General features: G+C 44.1%; 1 long non-coding RNA gene across 3 annotated transcripts in view; it reads left to right on the forward strand.

Moving 5' to 3' along the window:
* Nucleotides 1-9,771, forward strand: part of LOC142829601 (uncharacterized) — a 251,947-nt gene that overhangs the window by 72,635 nt on the left and 169,541 nt on the right. The gene's annotated exons all lie outside the window — the stretch shown is intronic.

The raw sequence follows: 9,771 nt of genomic DNA on the forward strand, positions 1-9,771 counted from the left end.
AGAAGATTCAGTGTGTGGTTTCTGCTGCTGCATGTTTTGCTGAAGAGGCTGTAATATATCTGATGGATTTGTTTCAGAATATAAAACACTTCATGGCCCTTTGCTCACCACAAACCTCCACCAGGCAAACAGTGAGCTGTGCTGTTTTTTGTACAATGTACCCTAAAAAGATTTTTGTGTTTTAGGGTTTTTGTACCCTGACCCTAATGCAGCTGGGCAATGAAGGCCTTCTTTGTCATTTATTAGCAAGCACAGAAAACGATGGCTTCTTTCTTAATTTTTGTTTATTTTCTCAATCTTCAGCCGCAGACCACAATGACTGGACTCATTGTAAATTCACAGAGAGAGGATGCTGTGTGTCATAAGAACATAAGAATGGCCGTACTGGGTCAGACCAAAGGTCCATCAAGCCCAGTATCCTGTCTACTGACAGTGGCCAGCACCGGGTGGACCAAAGACAATGATCAAGCGATTTGTCTCCTGCCATCCCTCTCTAGCCTCTGACAAACAGAGGCCAAGGACACCATTTTATCCCCTGGCTAATAGCCTTTTATGGACCTAACCTCCATGAAATTATCTAGCTTCTCTTTAAACTCTATTATAGTCCTAGCCTTCATAGCCTCCTCTGGCAAGGAGTTCCATAGGTTGACTATGCGCTGTGTGAAGAAGAGCTTTCTTTTATTAGTTCTAAACCTGCTACCCATTAATTTCATTTGGTGTCCTCTAGTTCTTCTATTATGGGAACTAATAAATAACTTTTCTTTATTCACCCTCTTCACACCACTCATGATTTTATAGACCTCTCTCATATTCCCCCCTCAGTCTCCTCTTTTCTAAACTGAAAAGTCCCAGTCGCTTTAACCTCTCCTCATATGGGACCCGTTCCAAACCCGTAATCATTTTAGTTGCCCTTTTCTGAACCCTTTCCAAGGCCAAAATATCTTTTGAGGTGAGGAGACCACATCTGGACACAGTATTCAAGATGTGGGCGTACCATAGTTTTATACAGGGGCAGTAAGATATTCTGTGTCTTATTTTCTATCCCTTTCCTATATCCAGTGTCTCATGGTATTGACTTGAAACTGTGCTGTAATACAGAACTAGGGATGTAAAATCCCATTGAATTAGTTAACCAGTTAAATGTTAAGCTTAATTGGCTAACTGGTTAAACGGGGTAGGGGTAGAATCCTTCCAGCCCCCCTGGACTGGAGCATCCCTCTCCCCCACGACTTTGCTGTAGAGGGCCCTGTGCTGTGGACAGAAGCTGCTCCAGCCCAGCTACTTTTTGACCTCATGCTGGGCTGCTGGCTCCCAGCCTGCATGGGATCACGGGCTGGGAGCCTGAAGCCTCACATTGGGTGGAAGGGAGCCAGCAGCCCTCTCTTCCCCATTCCATCCCACCCCTGCCACTTTTGTCGCCCCTCGCCTCCACAACGTGGTTGGCTCCCAGCCCACACAGGCTGGGAGCCAGCAGTCCCGTGGGGTTGGAATAGCCTTCTGCTGGTGGCAGGCTATCCTGGGTAACCAGTTAACTGGTTAACCAGTTACCCATTTGCATCCCAATACAGAACCAGACTCCACTGCCCATAAGATATATAAATAGACTGTCCTCTTTCTTGCCAGGTGGCATTACAAAAAGTCAGTTTAACTTTTTATAAGACCCATTCAAGACTACCACCTTGTTTGAATTGGCTAGACTGGAAATGTATTAGCTGTGCCTTTTTCATGAGGTTCTAAGCACTGACACAAGCTAAATTGAACACAGGGATAGTCATACTGGTAAGACCAATGCTCCATCGAGCCCAGTGTCCAATGCCAGGTGCTTCAGAGGGCAACAGGTATAAGAGGCCTCTTCCCCTGTGGCCCTACCTATAATGCTCTTCTTCCTGACCCCAGTCCCTCTTTTCCCCAAGGCCCCCCACCTTCCGCTCATGCCTTTCTATCCCCTCTCCCAAGGGTGTCTCTGCCTGTTGGGGGCAGAAAGGCCTGAGTAGCAGGAAGGGTTCTTCAGGGGAGGGGACAGAGGTGTGAGCAGAGGAACTTGGGGAGGGAGCAGAGAGGCACAAGCTGCAGGTGAGGGGGCTTGGGAGAAGTGCTACTCACACCCAGTCTTACCAAATGCAGGATTCAGAAGAACCCATACAAAAAGACAATCATCAAGTGAAGCATCCCCTGTTGTTCACTCAGCTTCTGGCAAACAGAGGCTGGGAATGCTCAGAGCATGCTGTTGCATTCATATACCTCTCTAGTTATGATTCATTAGCATTCCCGACATTTATCTCCAGTTGATACTTTGCAGTCAGTGAAGCCTTGACCAATGTGACTGTCCTAAAACATCCCACTGAAGGTCATGCAACTGATGGAGTGAATAGAAATTTTAGATATATGGTATCTTGACAAAGGAAAATTGCTTCTTTCTGCATTATTGCTGAGTCTTGTGTATTTGTTTTGACCTTTTTAAAAAAAATTCACACATTCTCTGCTTTAAAAAGGAATGTTCCTTAAAAAGGAATTGTTTTAGTTTTAAACTTTTAATTTTCTTTAATCACTTACTTCCTTCTTGGTTAGATTTTTTTCCAAAACTTCACCCATGAGATTCTATTATAAAATCTACTCACTCTTAATTGGAATTTGTCTTTGCTTCTCCTGCAAAACTTCTTTAAAACTGAATATCTTTGGAGTTGTGCTGGAGCAATTTGTAGAGTGGGGGTGCGGAGAGCCATTGAACCTAGTTGTAATTCCTGTGTATGATGGAAAATGTTTCCAACACACAATGTTCCAGAACCTTTGCATATTTGTGTAAAAACATGCTGTGCCAGCTACTTTACTTTCTTATTTCTTTTTCAGTCAATTGACCTAAAATCTTTTGTGAAATTTGGTACCACTGGTAGTTTGCTAAAGGTATTGACAAATATTATAATCCCTGTCAGGTATCCATGTAAGATCCTGTAACTGAAGCCACACTATCAACTTCTTCTGCCGTATTCCTCTAGATTTACCTAAAAAGCTGTATATTCCTATCAGATTTTATGTGTTAGTCAGTGAACCGTTCTCTTAAATTGAAGCCTTTTTTATTGGTACTATCTCACTAATATAACAGTGTCTTCTAATGTTTCCCTCCATTTACATCTTCATATCTCGTAAGAATTTGCTAAATTACACACCATGAATTTAAGTAATTGCATATCATGCATGGTCACCACTTTGTAGGCAGCACATTGCTTCAGACACATCACATGATATGAACTGTGTAAAAAAAAAAAAAAACCCCAGAAATTTCTTGAATTTCCAAACCTGGATTTTGTGTGTGTGTGCGCATTGCAGTACAATTTCAGGTTAGTATTACCCAAAAAAATTCCCACTGTAGACCACCCAGGGTTACACTAGCATGGGTTTATTGTCTGAGGAATTAGCACTCCACTATATGCACTACAAAAATAGAGCTGCCACCAAAGATTTAAACTTAAGAGGGAACCAGCTTTCTCTCACACACACACATACATTCATTCATTCATTCAATCACACACACACTCATTCCTGCCCTCAGGCACTCACATGGTTACATGGGTTGCAGAAGGAGCCAAGGCGCATAGATCCTGGGGGGTCTGTCTGCTCATCATGGCTGGGGAGCTGGTCAGGAAAGACACTGACTATAGAGGGGAGTTTCTCAGGAGCAAGGGGAAAAAAGAGTCTCACATGTGCTCCCTCTCCTTATATTGTATCTGAATGGCCCTTGTGATACATCCACCTCATCACCAGGGAGCATGCCCAGACTTCTCTTTATCCAGCAAAGCAGCAGTCTCTGATGACTCATCACAATGTGCTCCAGCCTTAGCCTTGAAACTCCTACTAAACACACTCACTCACTCACTCACTCTTTCACTCGGGGAGATGCAGTTTAGAGTAAGTTACAAACAAAGTGGCGGAGAGTTACAAAGTTGCAGCTTACAGTAAGTTTCTGAAAGTTACAAAGATTACAAAGTTTTACAAAGATTACAGCAAGCTGCAAAGTTTGACAAAGGTTACAATGAGTTGCAGTTTAAAACCTTAGACCTTGCAGTTAGTGTAGTTTCCGAAAATGCATGTGTAAAATCAAGTAAGCTCAGGAGGAGGCTTTTTTTATGCAACAATTAGGTCAATTGGGAGCAGTAAATATTGATTAAACTAACTAGGCATACATCAGAACATTGCATAAAGGGTGCCAAGTCCCCACAATTGCACTACAGCCCAGGGAATGAATTCCCTGCTAAAATCTTCAGATCATCCTAGCTAAATAGATGGAAAGAGTTAGGAATAATGAAGTTGCTTCTGTCAGGAGCTATAGCAGCGATGGACCGCCTAGGAAGGCTCTCCTTCCTCTCAATGGGCCACAAGGTTGTCGTAACCAAGATGGCCTTCTAGGATAACTGCACTTGCCTACCTTGAATTTGCAGTATGTGCTGATTGAATTGTAGCAATGCTTTGAGAGAATGCAGAGGGAGCACACGACTGGCAACAGAAGAGCCGCAACAGCTTGGGAAAGTCTGCAGTCCTGCCCTGGAAAGTGGCTACAGAGATGAGTAGCTTGAAGTCCGCCCTCTGGGAGGAGGGAATGAAGAGACTGTCAAACCCACAGGAGGAGGAAACAGCACAACTGGAAGGGAGATCAAATGGTCATGCAGTCTAGTCTCCTGCACTCGAGGAAAGAATAAGTATTATTGACAAACTACGATACCCGCACGAGGAAGTGAGGAAACAGATTAACAGAGCCAGACACGTACCCAGAAGCCTCCTACTACAAGACAAGCCCAAGAAAGAAACCAACAGAACACCACTGGCCATCACCAACAGTCTTCAGCTAAAACCTCTCCAATGCATCATCAGTGATCTACTACCCATCCTGGACAATGATTCCTCATTTTCGCAGGCCTTGGGAGGCAGGCCAGTCCTCACCCACAGACAACCTGCCAACCTGAAGCAAATTCTCACCAGCAACTATACACCGCACCACAGGAACCAATCCCTGCAACAAACCTCGGTGCCAACTCTGCCATCATATCTACACCAGCGAAACATCACAGAACCTAACCAGATCAGCCACACCATCACTGGTTCATTCATCTGCACATCTACCAATATAATATACTCCATGTGCCAGTAATACCCTTCTGCTATATACAGCGGCCAAACTGGACAGTCCCAATGTAAAAGAATAAATGGACACAAATCAGATATTAGGAATGACAATATACAAAAACCTGTAGGAGAACACTTCAGTCTCCCTGGACACACAATAGCAGATTTGAAGGTAGCCATTCTGCAGCAAGAAAACTTCAAGAACAGACTTCAAAGAGAAACTGCTGAGCTACAGTTCATCTGCAAATTTGACACCATCATTTTAGGATTAAACAAAGACTGTGAATGACTAGCCAAGTACAAAAGCAGTTTCTCCTCTCTTGGTGTTCATACCTCCACAACAGTTGCTAGAAGTGGGCCTTACCCTCCTTGACTGAATTAACCTCGTTATCTCTAGCCTGCAAATTTATACCTGCCTCTGGAAATTTCAACTACATGCATCTGACGAAGTGGGTCTTTGCCCACGAAAGCTTATGCTCCAATACATCTGTTAGTCTATAAGGTGCCACAGGACTCCTTGTCACTTTTATCTAGGAAAGTCAGGAGGCATGGAAGTGGCTCACAGAATGGTAGCAAGGTGCAGAGAATAGACCCAGAGCCCCTAAATCAGAATCTGTAGTAGTGTGTGGCCCCGGGTTCCTCTGCTTGCCACTCCGGGAACAGCATTATCATGCAGTGAAGCAAAAGACTGCCTGAGATGGCTGAAGAGTAGGAACCTGGATAGGCTTTCTGACCTGGCCAGTGGACTACATCATGAAGAGAACAGTTGTGGTTCCACCGAGAGGGGGGCGGTGCTGATTGTGTGACTGATGGTGTGGCCAGACTGAGCTAATCCCTAAAACCTCTATGAAGTAGTGCCATCAGGGATATAAAATCCAGTTTAATTGGCCAGCCAGCCAAATGTGATGCTTAACTGATCAACAACTGGTTAACTGGTCAAATGTGATGGTTAACCAATTAAAGGAGGAATGGGTGGAGGGCAGCTCCAGGTTCTTCCCCCCTCGGCTCCTCCCCCCCCCCCCCCCCGCCACAAGCAGAGTTTGCAACATCCCAGCCAAAACAGTCTTTTCTTGCAGTGTACTTACCCCTCTCCCCCACCCCTGTGGACATTTCATACCCCTAACTGTCATCCAGCAGTGAGAAGAGCAAATTCATCATACTCCCTCTTCGCTGTAGTACCTGCGCTTGAGCTGGACGTACTATCCCCAGCTGAGGTAGATGTCCATGTGATAACAGTGATTGAGCTAGTGCAGCGGTTCTCAAACTTTTTGGGCTCCAGAGCCCTTTACACACACAATTTATGCAGTGCCCCAGCGGTCCACTGATTGTATGTGTTGTACTTATCGATATTTCCCGTGTATCAACCTTGCAGAGCCCCTGGAGATGTCTCGTGGAGCCCCAGGGCTCGGTGAGACCAGTTTGAGAAACACTGAGCTAGTATATTAAAAATAGAAGTGTAGGTGTAGTAACACAGGTGATGGGGTGGGCTAGCCACACCAAGTATGTCCTAGCTGAAACCCTGGGCAGGCTAGCTCCTTTCTCTGCTATTGCACTTGTTTCTTTCCCCCAAGCTAAGTTGATCAAAGCTAGCACGTGCACATCTACCTGAGCTGGAAATTACACCTCCAGATCAAGTGTAGATGTATTCTCTGAGTGCTAGTGCACTAAGTGATGTGAATAACATCTATTGCATGTGGTTTGTTCCTTCTCTCATTATCTTCCACAAGGAGAATTACATTTGCAATGGAGTGTTTTCTTTCAGTACAGTTCTGATTGATTGTTGATGGTCTTGAATTGAAGTGCCTAGTACACGCCTCTCCCTGCAGAGAGTCGCTTTCTGAAAAACACTACCACAGTTGCTAGGTGCTGTCTTTTGCTGCCATTTGTTAGAAGCAGCCAGAAGATAAGACATTTAAGAATAGTGTCACTTCATTCAAATGTAACTGGATAAGGCATTTTTGGAGGAAGGCAGCCCTCATCCCCAAAAAATAAAACAAAATGGCACAACCCAATGTTTTAGCACTAAATTACACAGGTAAAATACTTGTTGTTTATGTGGATTTATAATCCACAAATGTTTAGAGTCATCGGCATGAATGATGCCAAATCCATTTCTTTCCACATGGAAAGGATATACTCCAAGTGAAAAGTTTCCCCTGTAGAGGGAATTTCCTGTTTGTGCAGAAAAATGGAATGAGGGGGCTGCTGTTTCCTATTGGATTATCAGGAGAGCCCTCTCAGAATTAAGGTCAGAACAATAAAAGAAGATTACAACTCAGGACCCAGGGAGTAGAATGAGGAGGGAAGATAGCTAGGTCTGAGCAAAAGCATTCCCTTCAACCTTTCCGTCCAAAATCCCTTAACTACTTTGTGTCCCCTGCAGAATTGCTATGCTATTAAATAACTGTGTAAAGACTTAAACAGGTTGAGAATCAGTGGGTTATCATTGTGGGCTGCATATGTTAGGTAGGCCACAGGTTAAAAGCACAGAACCCCCTAAAATTGCTCACAATCCTCTGTGCCAGTGGTTCTCAAAGTGTTGTTTGTGGTAGGCCACAGGTTTGGGGATCGTACCCCCTTCTACAGTGGGGACCCTGAACTGGTTCTCCAGTCCCCTGCTCCTCTCCCAAAAGGTTGGAGTGCCAGTGCTGGCTTCCTGCTGGTGGTGGTGGGGAGGGGAGTCCTGCGAGCCAGATCCAGCTTGCAGTGGAAGTAAGTGGCTCCACACACACTGCCGGTCCTCTTCTACTGCTGAGGGAATGGTAGTGCAGGAAACCGCTCACCCGGAGGCTTTCCCTGCTGCTCCTATTGGCTGCAATCATGGCGAACGAGAGCAGTAGGGCGCAGTGACTGGGAATGGCACAGAGCTAGGTAAATGCTCCGCATCCCTCTCATGCCCTGATCCTGCCCCCTTATCCAAGGGTGCTATTTATGAGAGACTAGCTGGGCAGTAGCCCCCCTACTGAGTTTGAACCCCATGCATTTTATACTTGAGGGGTCTGCTTAAAATCCATGCCCTGACTCCAGAGGCAGTTCTAAGATGCTTACAGCTTTGCCTTTTGGGATAGAGAGTTTGTTATAAAAAGAGGAAGGCAGGGTGATTAAGAAAAACAAAAAGCTAGGCATTCCAGTAATTGAAGCGTTGTTAGATCATCATGAAAACATTGGCTGGTACTCCACTTAAAAGATGGCGGGAGGAGGGAAGAGAGTAGGAATGAGTATTGTGGTACAGGGTTCTACATTTGGATTACTGTGTTAAACTTACAAATCTTCTTGAAAAACAGGTGAACCGGGACTAATCCAAAACTGCAAAGAGCTACAAAGGAATTTCACAAAATTGGGTGATTGGGCAACACAAAGGCAGATGTAATTCAGTGTTGATAAGTTCCAAGTAAGGCACATAGAAAAATATAATCCTAATTATAGATACAAAATAGCTGTTACCACTCAAGAAAGAGATCTTGGAATCATTGTGGATAGTGTTGCGCTTCTTCAGAGTTTCTGAGGAACAAACCTGGACAAAGGGTAGGCTGGAGCAGTATTGCTTTTGGGGTTGTTTATTGGTGTATATATTCTTAAGAGTAAAATGAAACACACACACATATCACAGTCATGCTGGCAGTTTGGAGGCAGGCTGCAAGTGCGGTGTGGATTACTTTTGATTTCACTGGTGGCTGGAGTACTGGCCAAGCATCAGCTTCCCAGAGACTCGACCATGATGTTCCTTGGGAGATCCCTCTGGATCTGCAGGAGGCTTTACTTTCTCTGGGCCAGTCCCGGGGGGCGGGGGGGGGGGGGGAGAGAGAGAGAGAGCTGCCACTTCTCAGTTAATTTATCTACTTGCAGGGTCTATGTCTGCCTTAAAAGGATCCTAAACTGCCACCTTGGTTGGATATTTCTCATTCACCCCACATACATGTTCCACAGGTTTCATATATATTCATAAGCAATATGGTTTCTAAGCAAAATGCGGCCTCATGGCCTTGGGTACAAAAAACTACAATATCTTGTATTGTACTACAGATAACATACCAAAGGCATGATAAAAATCTTAACAAATTATAACTAAGAAAGCCAAGGTCAGGGAAGAAGGGAAAAGTAGAGGAATATGTCTGGTCAGCTAGACACCAGTGAAGAGGAGGGAGGGGGAGAGTCGTGTCCAACCAGTTACAGATAGTTCCTCGAAAACATCTGTTGAATGTGCAATGGCAGTCTAAAAACTAAAAAGCTAAGAGAATATTGGGAATCATTAGGAAAGGAATAGATAATAAGACAAAATACTGCATTGACTCTATATAAAATCATTGTATGCCCACATCGTGAATACTCTATGCAGATCTGGTCAGCCCATCTAAAAAGAGATACAATATATCTGGAAAGGGTACAGAAAGGGCAACAGAAATTATTAGGAGAAAGAAACAGCATTCATATGAGGAGAGATTAACAAGACTGGGACTTTTCAGCTTGGAAAAGAAATGACTAAAGGGTGGAGGGATATGTTAGCTGTGTAGAAAATCATGAACAGTGTGGAAAAATAGAATAAAGAAATGCTATTTATTCTTTCACTAACATAAAACAAGAAGCTGAGCCAATTAAATTTATAGGCAGCAGATTTAAAACAAACTAAATACATTATTTTTAAATAATCAGCCTGTG

Source organism: Pelodiscus sinensis, chromosome 5 (assembly GCF_049634645.1).
Source record: "Pelodiscus sinensis isolate JC-2024 chromosome 5, ASM4963464v1, whole genome shotgun sequence".
Taxonomy (NCBI): domain Eukaryota; kingdom Metazoa; phylum Chordata; order Testudines; family Trionychidae; genus Pelodiscus; species Pelodiscus sinensis.